Genomic DNA, 10,230 nt, shown 5'->3' with positions numbered 1-10,230 from the left:
TGAGTTGTCCAAATACTTTGAAAATATCTTCCCTTTTGTTGGTAAATGGACACACTGACCAATTGCAGTTAGGAGTTCTATATATTGAGGGGGTGAGGAGAGCAAGGATTTGGTTTTCTTTTGTTTTTTGTTTTGATGTGCCTGTGTTGAACAAAAACAGACCAAGCCTATTTTAAAAACATTTCTTTGTCTGAGCTGACTATGCAACATGGAGGACTGTATATTAATAGAGATCCCTGTGCAAAAGTACCATACAAAGGAGTCTATTTGTCAAATGTATGACAGTTGCTGTAGTTTTGCCAATACCGCCACCTTAGTGATCCTGCCCAACCACAAAAGCTCAAAGCTCTGCACCTGTTAATATCCAATTTGATTTTTTTTTCATATTGTATTATAATTAGTAGGGCTTAACATGGACTGGAATTTATTAAGTTTGTTGCCCCCAAAAAGCTAATGAAGCCCTTCTTTTAAGGGATAGCTTCCCCTTTTCATTGAGGATACATTCCAATGACCATTATTTTGGATTAGGAATAATTCATTTGAATTATTAATTCATTGAATAATTTGGATTGTACTAAATTCCTAAAGTACCTTACCAAGATGAAGAAAGATGAAAACAGGATGGAAACCAGCTGGTCTAACAAAAAAAATGGAATAAGTAATAATAAAAAGAACAGTATGCAGGGCTGGACTGGGAATGAAAACAGCCCTGGAAACACTTGGACACCAGCACCATATATTTTGTCTTGTGGCCGAGCTCTTGTACCCACACACAGCCCTCATACATACCTGAGTCACACTATTTGGCATCCAAATAGCTATAAATCATTCTTGTTTATCACTTTATTATTCTATTTTTTATTAAAATTCCAGATACTAAAGGTGCTAAAAGGCCTAAAGAAGTTATAGAGATTAGAAATAATGGAATTAAAACATTTGCTTCTGCAAAAACTTTTTAGATGGAAAAAATTCCAGTTCTACCAGAGTGTATGTAAAAGGTTCTCCCTTAAGGGGGAGGAACTGTGAAACCAAAGGGAATTATAGGGCATAATGAAATCAGTCCTTACAATTAAATTGGGTTTTACAGACTCTGAAGACCCCAACCACCATCCAAGTTTCTGTGACTGTACCTTTGCAATAAGATATGCAGATTGAAATAGAGTAAACTCAAAACCTTTAGTTTTCCACTCACTGATTTCTGGGCCAACAAAGTATTGTTCTCTGAAGCGGTCTACAAATTCAGCAGGGCATTTTATCTCTGGGTACGTAAAAATGATATAGTTCAATTCATTCCTACAGAAAGTAATGTGCCAGGAAATGGATGACCAACTACAAACACCAGGACAGGCTCTGCCACACCAACACACACACCAGGACCGGAAATACAAACCGGGCGGCCCACCGGGAAATCTCCCTGTTTCCCTGGAGGATATGTGATTACTAGTAGGAACACATGGGCTGTGGGTAAAAAAAAGGATGTAATGTGCCAAAATGAATCTGCATAGTAGTCAGAGAATACATATATCCGTAGTAAATAAAATGTGATTACAGTTTATAAAATTGTATTTTTGCATGTACTACCTCCGAAATGATGTTGTATGTCTGCAGGGATTAGTTCTTAAATATTCACATATATATACTAAAATGTTTCATTGATTACATCTAGCAAAAGACTGGCCTAAATGTTTAACGCAACCATTGCACTTAAATATTCTGCTGTATCATGCTATTTATGAATGCATATTTCACTTAGCAGAAATACCAAATATTGATTTTACCTTTAAGTTCTGTAGTGCTTGCTGACTTGCACACAGAGAAGAAAATTTCAAGAATCCTATGACTTTAAAGAATAGCACTTGGTGTAACAGTCTTTATGTATATATATATATATATATTCTTGCGCAAATTCCGAGCCATCTTACCGCAATTAGTTTCTCTTCCACATGACTGCTCGAGTAATTAAGATAAGCAGACAAACGCAGGCTTTTTATTGTGGCTCCTGCTATGTTTGTGCCCGCTAGTTAGGCACCGTGGGTTCCCCCTGGTGTTTCACTCCCGGTTATCGAGCCTTCGGCCTGCCCCTCAATTTCATGCATAGGCCGAGCTTCATAGTATCGTCGGCTCCAAGCCAGAATTGACATCTCCTGAATCCAGGGCTGAGCATGGCCATCCCTTTCACACATCAGGCCACGTTTTCTCGTCTAGCACTCAGCTGCTTCAAACAGGACGGTAAGCTACCGGCCACCATACAACGGGTTGCTAAGCGACGGCTATACTTGAGAGCGGGGGAAGGCGCTGCAGGAGAATCAAGCAAATTATAGTGCTGCTGCTGCTAAGTTTTTAAGCTTTGCTTGCCATAGGTGTCTGTCAATCTATTAAAGTCAGTAATCTATTTGTATGTTTCTGGTCCAAGTGATGAGGCTGCTTTAATATCCAGTCTTTTTCCAGTCTTTAGCTTTAAGTACAGCCGTTGGAAATTAGGTTCTTCTGAGTGCTAGAGACAGGTGATTAGCAGATCAACTTTTAAGTTGTGTACACTTCCAGTGGCGTTATTAGAGTAAAGTCATTTATTGTCTCAGAGGCCGTTGGCTCAGGTTCCCTGGATGTTTTATTTAAAGTTGTACAATATTCCATCATTAAGTGTTGCTTTGTGTGCTAGGTGTAAATGTACCAACACAGGGCCGGCCTTAGGGGTGTGCAACCTGTGCGGCTGCACAGGGCGCCGTGGCAACAGGGGCGCCTGCCCGGGACTTAAATTAAAACATCGTTTTTTTGTTTTTGTTTTTTAACTTTATTTAACATGCTCCATGTTAAATAAAGTTTTTTAACTGATGGAGCTGCAGCTCCAGGCCCCTACGTCAATCCGGCCCTGGGAAAATGCCCGGTGTGCCCGATGGCCAGTCCGGGCCTGCATGTGTGTGAGCATGGATGTATAATTGTGTGTGTGACCATGGATGTGTAAGTGGAGTGTGTGTGTTAGTGAGTATGAGTAAGTGTTTGCAATCTGTGTGTGTTTACATTTGTTGTATGTTGGAAGGGGGGGCAAAGGGCAAAGAAGGCACAGACCAGTTGTGTGGGAGTAATGATGGCACAGACTAGCTGTTGAAGTTGAGGGGCCCCATGGTTTCTAGTTACACCCCTCCATCTGAGGTTGTAGTTACCTAATTTTCAGACCTGCTAAGGAGCAGATGAATGTTACTATGTCCTGTTATCTAAAACCTTGAAATTCAAAGAAGGTTACTTTCTTTTTCTCACATAACTGTAGAACATTCAAACATGTAGGACAAATATTACAATCTAATTTGCTGTTTTTTTCAATAGCTTATGTAAATGAGTAAATGATTTTTCTAATAAATTAGATAATATGATCAAAATAATGGTATCTAAAGAAAGCCCATCTTGCCCAACATTAACACAGCCTTGTTCACGAAGGATAACATAAAAAACAGCCCGCTAATTAAGCAATAGCTAGAATTTTTTTAGTTTCTTATGTGATCAGCTGATTACATTTCATTTTCTGATTTTAATCCCGCCTTGCATATAGTGTGAGTTTCCATAGCACTTGCCCACAACTGCTATAGAAGTATTGAATGCATTGTTTATGTGGATGCATTGTCTGCATTATATTAAGTTTTATGTCACATTTGTTTCAGATTACTGTGTGTTCCAAATTCACACTTTACTGGCTGCCAACTAGCTTCCAGAGTGAGCTGTGGGATTAATTACCTATCATATGCTATAAAGGGGAAAACAATCAGGTATATATAATTAACTAATCACACAAAGCAAGCACTGAAGAGAAAAATACTTTCTGAAGCCTTGTGAAATGCAGCAGTAGTATAAACACAGTATAAATTAGGTTAGAAACAGAAATCTTGCTTGTTATGAGCTCATATACTTAAATGATTTTCACATGAATACTGAATAATTAAGACATAACTACACTTGGCATGCAAAATGGAAAAAATGCGACATGTAATAGTGTAAAAACATAACAATAAAAAGCAATTTGAAACTGACACAGGTTCACAAAAGGTAAATGTCACAAAATCATCTTAGATAAAATAACAATGCTATTTATAATGGTTTAGTTGAGATCTGCAACAAAAGGTTTTCTTCCATTTTTGCTTATTTGTCACATTTAAATGTTTCAGATCATTCAACATGTGCAAACACAAAATGTTTCCGATAACTGGCAAAGATTTGTTTTACATTGCTGTGGAGGAATTTTGGCCCAATCTTTTTGGATTTAATTCAGAGACATTGGATTGTTTTTGGAGCATGAACTACCTTTTTAAGTTTATGCCACAGCATTAGATTTAAGTCAGGACTTTGACTAGGCCACTCCAAAATCTTCATTTTTTTTTCTTTTGAGCCATTCAGAGGTGGGCTTGCTTGTGTGCTTCAGATGATTGTCCTGCTACATAACCCAACTGTGCTTGAGCTTTAGGTTGCAAACTGATGGCCAGACATTCTCCTGGTAGAGAACAGAATTCATAGTTCCATCAATTATGGCAAGTCATCAGGGTCGGCCCAACAATGGAGCCAAGTGGGGCAACCGCTCCAGGCGGCACTTTTGAAGGGGAGGCACTTCGCCGCCCCAAGCCCTTTGTTTTTTTTAAAGCGAAAGAGAGAGAAAGGGGCCGAGTGGTTTTCGCTTAAGTACAAGGGGGGGGTATATAATGGGGGGGAAGAAGTGTAGATAATGGGGGGGAGGGTAGATAATGGGGGGGGCGGCAAGGACGGAGGGAGAGGAAGGGTAGATAGGGGGGGGCATTTTAAAATTCGCCCCAGGCGGCATTTTGCCTTGGGCCAGCCCTGCAAGTCATCCAGGTCCTGAAGCAAAGCAGCCCCATACCTTCACACTACCGCCCCCCCCCCTGTGTTTGACTGTTGATATGATATTCATATTGTGGAATGGTGTGTTAGCTTTATGCCAGATGTAACAGGACCCATGTTACACTTTTGACTCATCAGCCCATAGAATATTATAACAAAGGTCTTGGGGGTCTTTAAGATGTTTTTTGTCAAATGTGAGCCGAACCTTTGCATTCTTTTTGATCAGCAGCAGTTTTTACCTTAGAACTCTTTCATGGATGCAATTTTTGTCTTTTTTTTATTGTGGAATCATGATGTTTTGTCTGTTTTTTTTTTTGACCTATTGGATGATTTGTCGAAGCACTCTTGGCAGAATTTTGGTAGGCCATCCACTCTGAGGAAGGTTCACCACAGTTCCAACTTTTCTGCATTTGTAGATAATGGATCTCACCATGGTTCATGGAGTCCTGGAGTCTTTGAAATGGAATTGGAACCATTTCCAAACTGATTGATGTCAATGACTTTGATTTTTGATTCTCATCTGTTATTGAATTTAGTTTGATTGTGACATGATGTGCTACATTTTAAGACCCTTTAGCCTACTTCTCTTTGCAATATGGGTTCTATTTAATTGTTTATATTCAACCGAGCTGGCAGTAATCACATCTGGATTTGTCTAGTAAATTGAACCCAATTATTAATTACATTTGCTTAATTGACTGATTTAGTAACTAAGGGGCAATTACTTTTTTACATAGGGCCAGGACTTCTCCTTGCCTTGGAAGCACAAGGGATTCCTCCCCCCTCTCTTTGAATGTGTGGAAAATGGGGAGAAGACACAGCTACTGAGACATAATGCAGTTTACACAAGCATGGCTTGATTTTTATCTGTTAAGATTTACTGATTGCATGAAAAGAAAAGAGCTGCCTCACAGAAAGGTCAGGTTGCATGAAAACAAAAGAGCTGCCTCACAGAAAAGAGCTGTCTATGATACAGGACAGCTCCTTTAATTTAGGAGCTGTCCCAAGCAATCCAGGACACCTTGTCACCCTAGGTTTGCCATATTTATGGCACACCAACATTTTAGTCTACATATACCATATTACCTGTTCAGGCATTTTAATAATTTAATTTCCATAACTATTACCAGCTCACCGTCATAATGCACATACTAGAAATAACTTTTGTTTATCATTGCAGTTTAATTGCTTATTTTGTAGAGTTATTGACGGCATTCAATTTATCAAATACAAATAACACACAAAAATCAATTGGAACTCCCATATTCCAGAACATCCCTAAGCTTTACTCTTATAAATATATACTACACATAAATAATTGATAAAAACCAATTTGTTTTATCGTCACAGACTTTTAACTGGTACCTGATCTTAAACGCTTGTAATAAAAGCTTCACAGAGCTGCAAGCTCTTATTGTAGAGGCTTTTTATGAGTTTACTAAAATGTAGCTATTCAATTCAGGAAATGTGTTACGGTGTCCTACTAAAGATGATAGTTGGATTAAGAGAAATTAATAAAAATGTGCATGAAATTATCTGTCTATGTCTTTGATGGATGTCAGAATTAAAAACTATAAAACTGAATAATTTTACCACTACACAACCATAGTACCACATAATAATGTGTCCAATGGTTTTTGTACTGGTGGGGCATTGTACTTGCCGGGATGTAATAGATCAAGTGCTTGTTAAAAAAAAAAAAGAGTTTCTTTATCTTCAGAAATAAGAAAAACGAAATCAATAAAAATTAAGTTAAAAATAGCTTAAAAATAAACACAAAATAAAAGAAAAAAGAAAATGAATAAGTAACCACCATGGCATCATAAGGAGTACAGTCTAACTGAAAGAGAGATCCCTAAGGTCTTTATAGCGTTTTTAAGAAAAATGCAAAAAAAAGGTCAAAAATGTAAAAACTGTAAAAAACAGGTACCCAAATTTCTTGTACCTCTCCCGCTAAAAATTTAAGTGAAAAAACTTCCTTGTCCCCCCTCAAGTTAAAAAGTAACCAAAAATAATGTAGTTTACTCCATTATATAAAAAAATTATAAACTATGAATTCGTGTTTTTTCTGCTTTGATAGAGGTAGAAGCAGGCCCGGACTGGGACAAAAAATAGGCCCGGGCATTTAAGCCTGAGCAGCCCATATTTATTTATTTATTTATTTATTTATTGTTAAAGCCCACCCTTCATGTGCCACCTTTGCATTTAATCATTCACACAAATCATTAACACATTCATTAATGCAGTCTCACAAATCATTCAAGCAATTCATCCTCACATGAATTCATTGTCATACGCATTCACACAATTCATCCACACATTTATTCATTCATTCTCATACGCATTCACACTACCCCCTCTCTTCATCTTATCTGCCCCTTTTCACTATGTAACCCCCTTCCCCACTTCTCAATATGTAGCGCCTTTATCTATCCCCTCCCCCTTTCTCACTATCTAACCCCCCCTCTGCCCCTTCACACTGCACCCACCTCCCTCACCCTACTTACCTTGTTGCCGAAGCAAGCAGCAACTGCGACCGCGCCTGTGGCAGGGCAGGATTGACTTAGGGGCTAATGGAGCTGCAGCTCCAGGCCCCCACCTTAAAATAGGCCCACTCAGGACCGGACTGACTGGTACTATATGGCCGCATTAACACAGAGCCCCTTAAGCCCGCCGCAACTACCCCCTCCTAACTATCTACCCTCTCCCTCTTTGAAGTTCACTTACCTTTCAGGAGTCCTGTGGTGGGGGTGCAAGGCCTCTGTCTCCCAGCTCTGCCACTGTATGGAACAGTATAGAGTGATGGGAGTTATGATGTACTTTTAGAGCATAATTAGATCATGAAAAAAGACATTGGAAATGGTACAGCATAACACCCATCACTCTCACGCATTTACCAATCCACACACATACCAATCCACACACATATACCAATCCACACATATATACCAATCCACACATATACTAATCCACACACATACCAATCCACACACATACCAATCCACACGTATACCAATCCACACACATACCAATCCACACATATATACACCAATCCACACACATACCAATCCACACACATACCAATCCACACACATATACCAATCCACAAACATACACTAATCCACACGTATACCAATCCACACATATATACCAATCCACACACATACACCAATCCTCACACATACACCAATCCACACATATATACCAATCCACACACATATACCAATCCACACACATACACCAATCCTCACATATATACCAATCCACACATATATACCAATCCACACATATATACCAATCCACACATATATACCAATCCACACACATACACCAATCCACACACATACACCAATCCACACACACATACACCAATCCACACACACATACCAATCCACACACACATACCAATCCACACACACATACCAATCCACACACATACACCAATCCACACACATACACTAATCCACACACATACACTAATCCACACGTATACCAATCCACACACATATACCAATCCACACACATACACCAATCCACACACATACACCAATCCACACACATACACCAATCCACACACATATACACCAATCCACACACATATACACCAATCCACACACATATACACCAATCCACACACATATACACCAATCCACACACATATACACCAATCCACTCTCACTTAATGTTTTCCTACCTTTCCTTTCTTCTTTCAGCTTCTTTTCCTCTTCTTCAGTTCTTCTGTCTTCTCTGTCTTCTTCCGGGTCAGAGGGCACGGACAGCGGTGGGCGCGGCTTCAGTGCTGTGCGCCGGGATCTGACAACAAACCCCGGCGCACAGCAGCTGTTGCCGCGTGGATCACAAGGGAGCGGTATCGGAGGTCTTTAACAGACCTCCGATACCGCTCCCTTGCGAGCCTGCTCCTCCAGCGGCGGACATTACTGTCCGTCTCTGGAGGGGTGCCGGGTGCCGCAAGTTGGCGGCACCCAGTGCGGACCGCCCCCCGCCGCCGCCCCCTGGGGGGGTGGTCGCACACCCCAAAGGTCGGCCCTGCCCTAAGGGGCCGGGAAGCCCCCACCAGGGCCGGCCTTAGGGGTCTGCGGCCGTACAGGGTTTAAATTAAAACATCGGGGTTTTTTTTTTCAACTTAAAAAAACTTTATTTAACATGGAGGATGTTAAATAAAGTTAAAAAAAACCCCGATGTTTTAATTTAAACTCTGTGCGGCCGCAGACCCGTAAGGCCGGCCTTGGTGGGGACTTCCCGGCCCCTTAGAGTGGCGGACCCGGTCGCAGTTGCGGCGGGCTTAAGGGGCAGGTGCCCCTTATGCCCTGCGTTAATGCGGCCGTAGGTAGGGTAGGGGCCTGGAGCTACAGCTCCATCAGCCCCTAAGTCAGTGCGGCCCTGCCGTGGCCCGGCCCACCGGGCAAATGCCCGGTGTGCCCGATGGCCAGTCCGGGCCTGGGTAGAAGTAACGTATGTATTGCCTTATTCCTCTCCATTTCTGAACACCACAATTAGATAGCTATTGAGGATGACGCCATAAATTAAAAACCATACAGTCTGTTTAATTATGACTGAATTCAGGTTACTTTTTTTCTCAAAGATGATTGCAAACCATAATTATTACTATCTTCCTGGGAAATTTATGATGGCCAATTTATTTTTTCTTTTCTTTTCAATAATATAGTATAAATAGATGAACAACAGTAGAATGGCTAAAATGTTTTCTCTGCGGTAGATTTTGTTTAATAAATTACTTACTTAGAAAAACATAGGTTTCCACACTTGACTGAACACAGGTTGCAGAAAACAAGACGCTTAAGGATACATTATCACATTTTCCAGCTGAACACATTTCTGTTTACCTTTAATAATCATGTGTATCAAACTTCATTCACATGAGCAGAGACATGAGAGCTGAAACAGACATAGCAATAAAGCTGGAGCTACTAAAAGCCTAATAAAAATATATCAAAGGGAAACAAATATGTTAGACTGATATATATACCGTCTGTTTTTTAAAACATGCATTTGTTTTATAATTTATGTAAGCTTCACTTGATATTTATTGAATGTTCAGATATAAGTGTGAATATGTTGCTTAAGATACAAAATCATTTAGTGACCTCTCCATTCTGACATTGCCAATCAATATTCTAAACAATATTTCCACAAGAGTGAAATATACCATGGGGTTAGGGGATTACAGAGAATTGGGATTATCTGAAAGTGTAAGAAGATGTCTGCTAAATAAATAAAGCAATTAAGATGTCATTATGAGAGAAGGATAACTCAGAGAACCAGCTTCTTAATTAATGAGTTGAGCTGGTGGGGAAAGGTTAAAGGTTAATGAAGCAAATGTGTCATGCACAATACCTGCTAAAGGATGAG

This window comes from Spea bombifrons, chromosome 5, assembly GCF_027358695.1.
Source record: "Spea bombifrons isolate aSpeBom1 chromosome 5, aSpeBom1.2.pri, whole genome shotgun sequence".
Taxonomy (NCBI): domain Eukaryota; kingdom Metazoa; phylum Chordata; class Amphibia; order Anura; family Pelobatidae; genus Spea; species Spea bombifrons.
Note: the sequence above shows the minus strand (reverse complement) of the source record.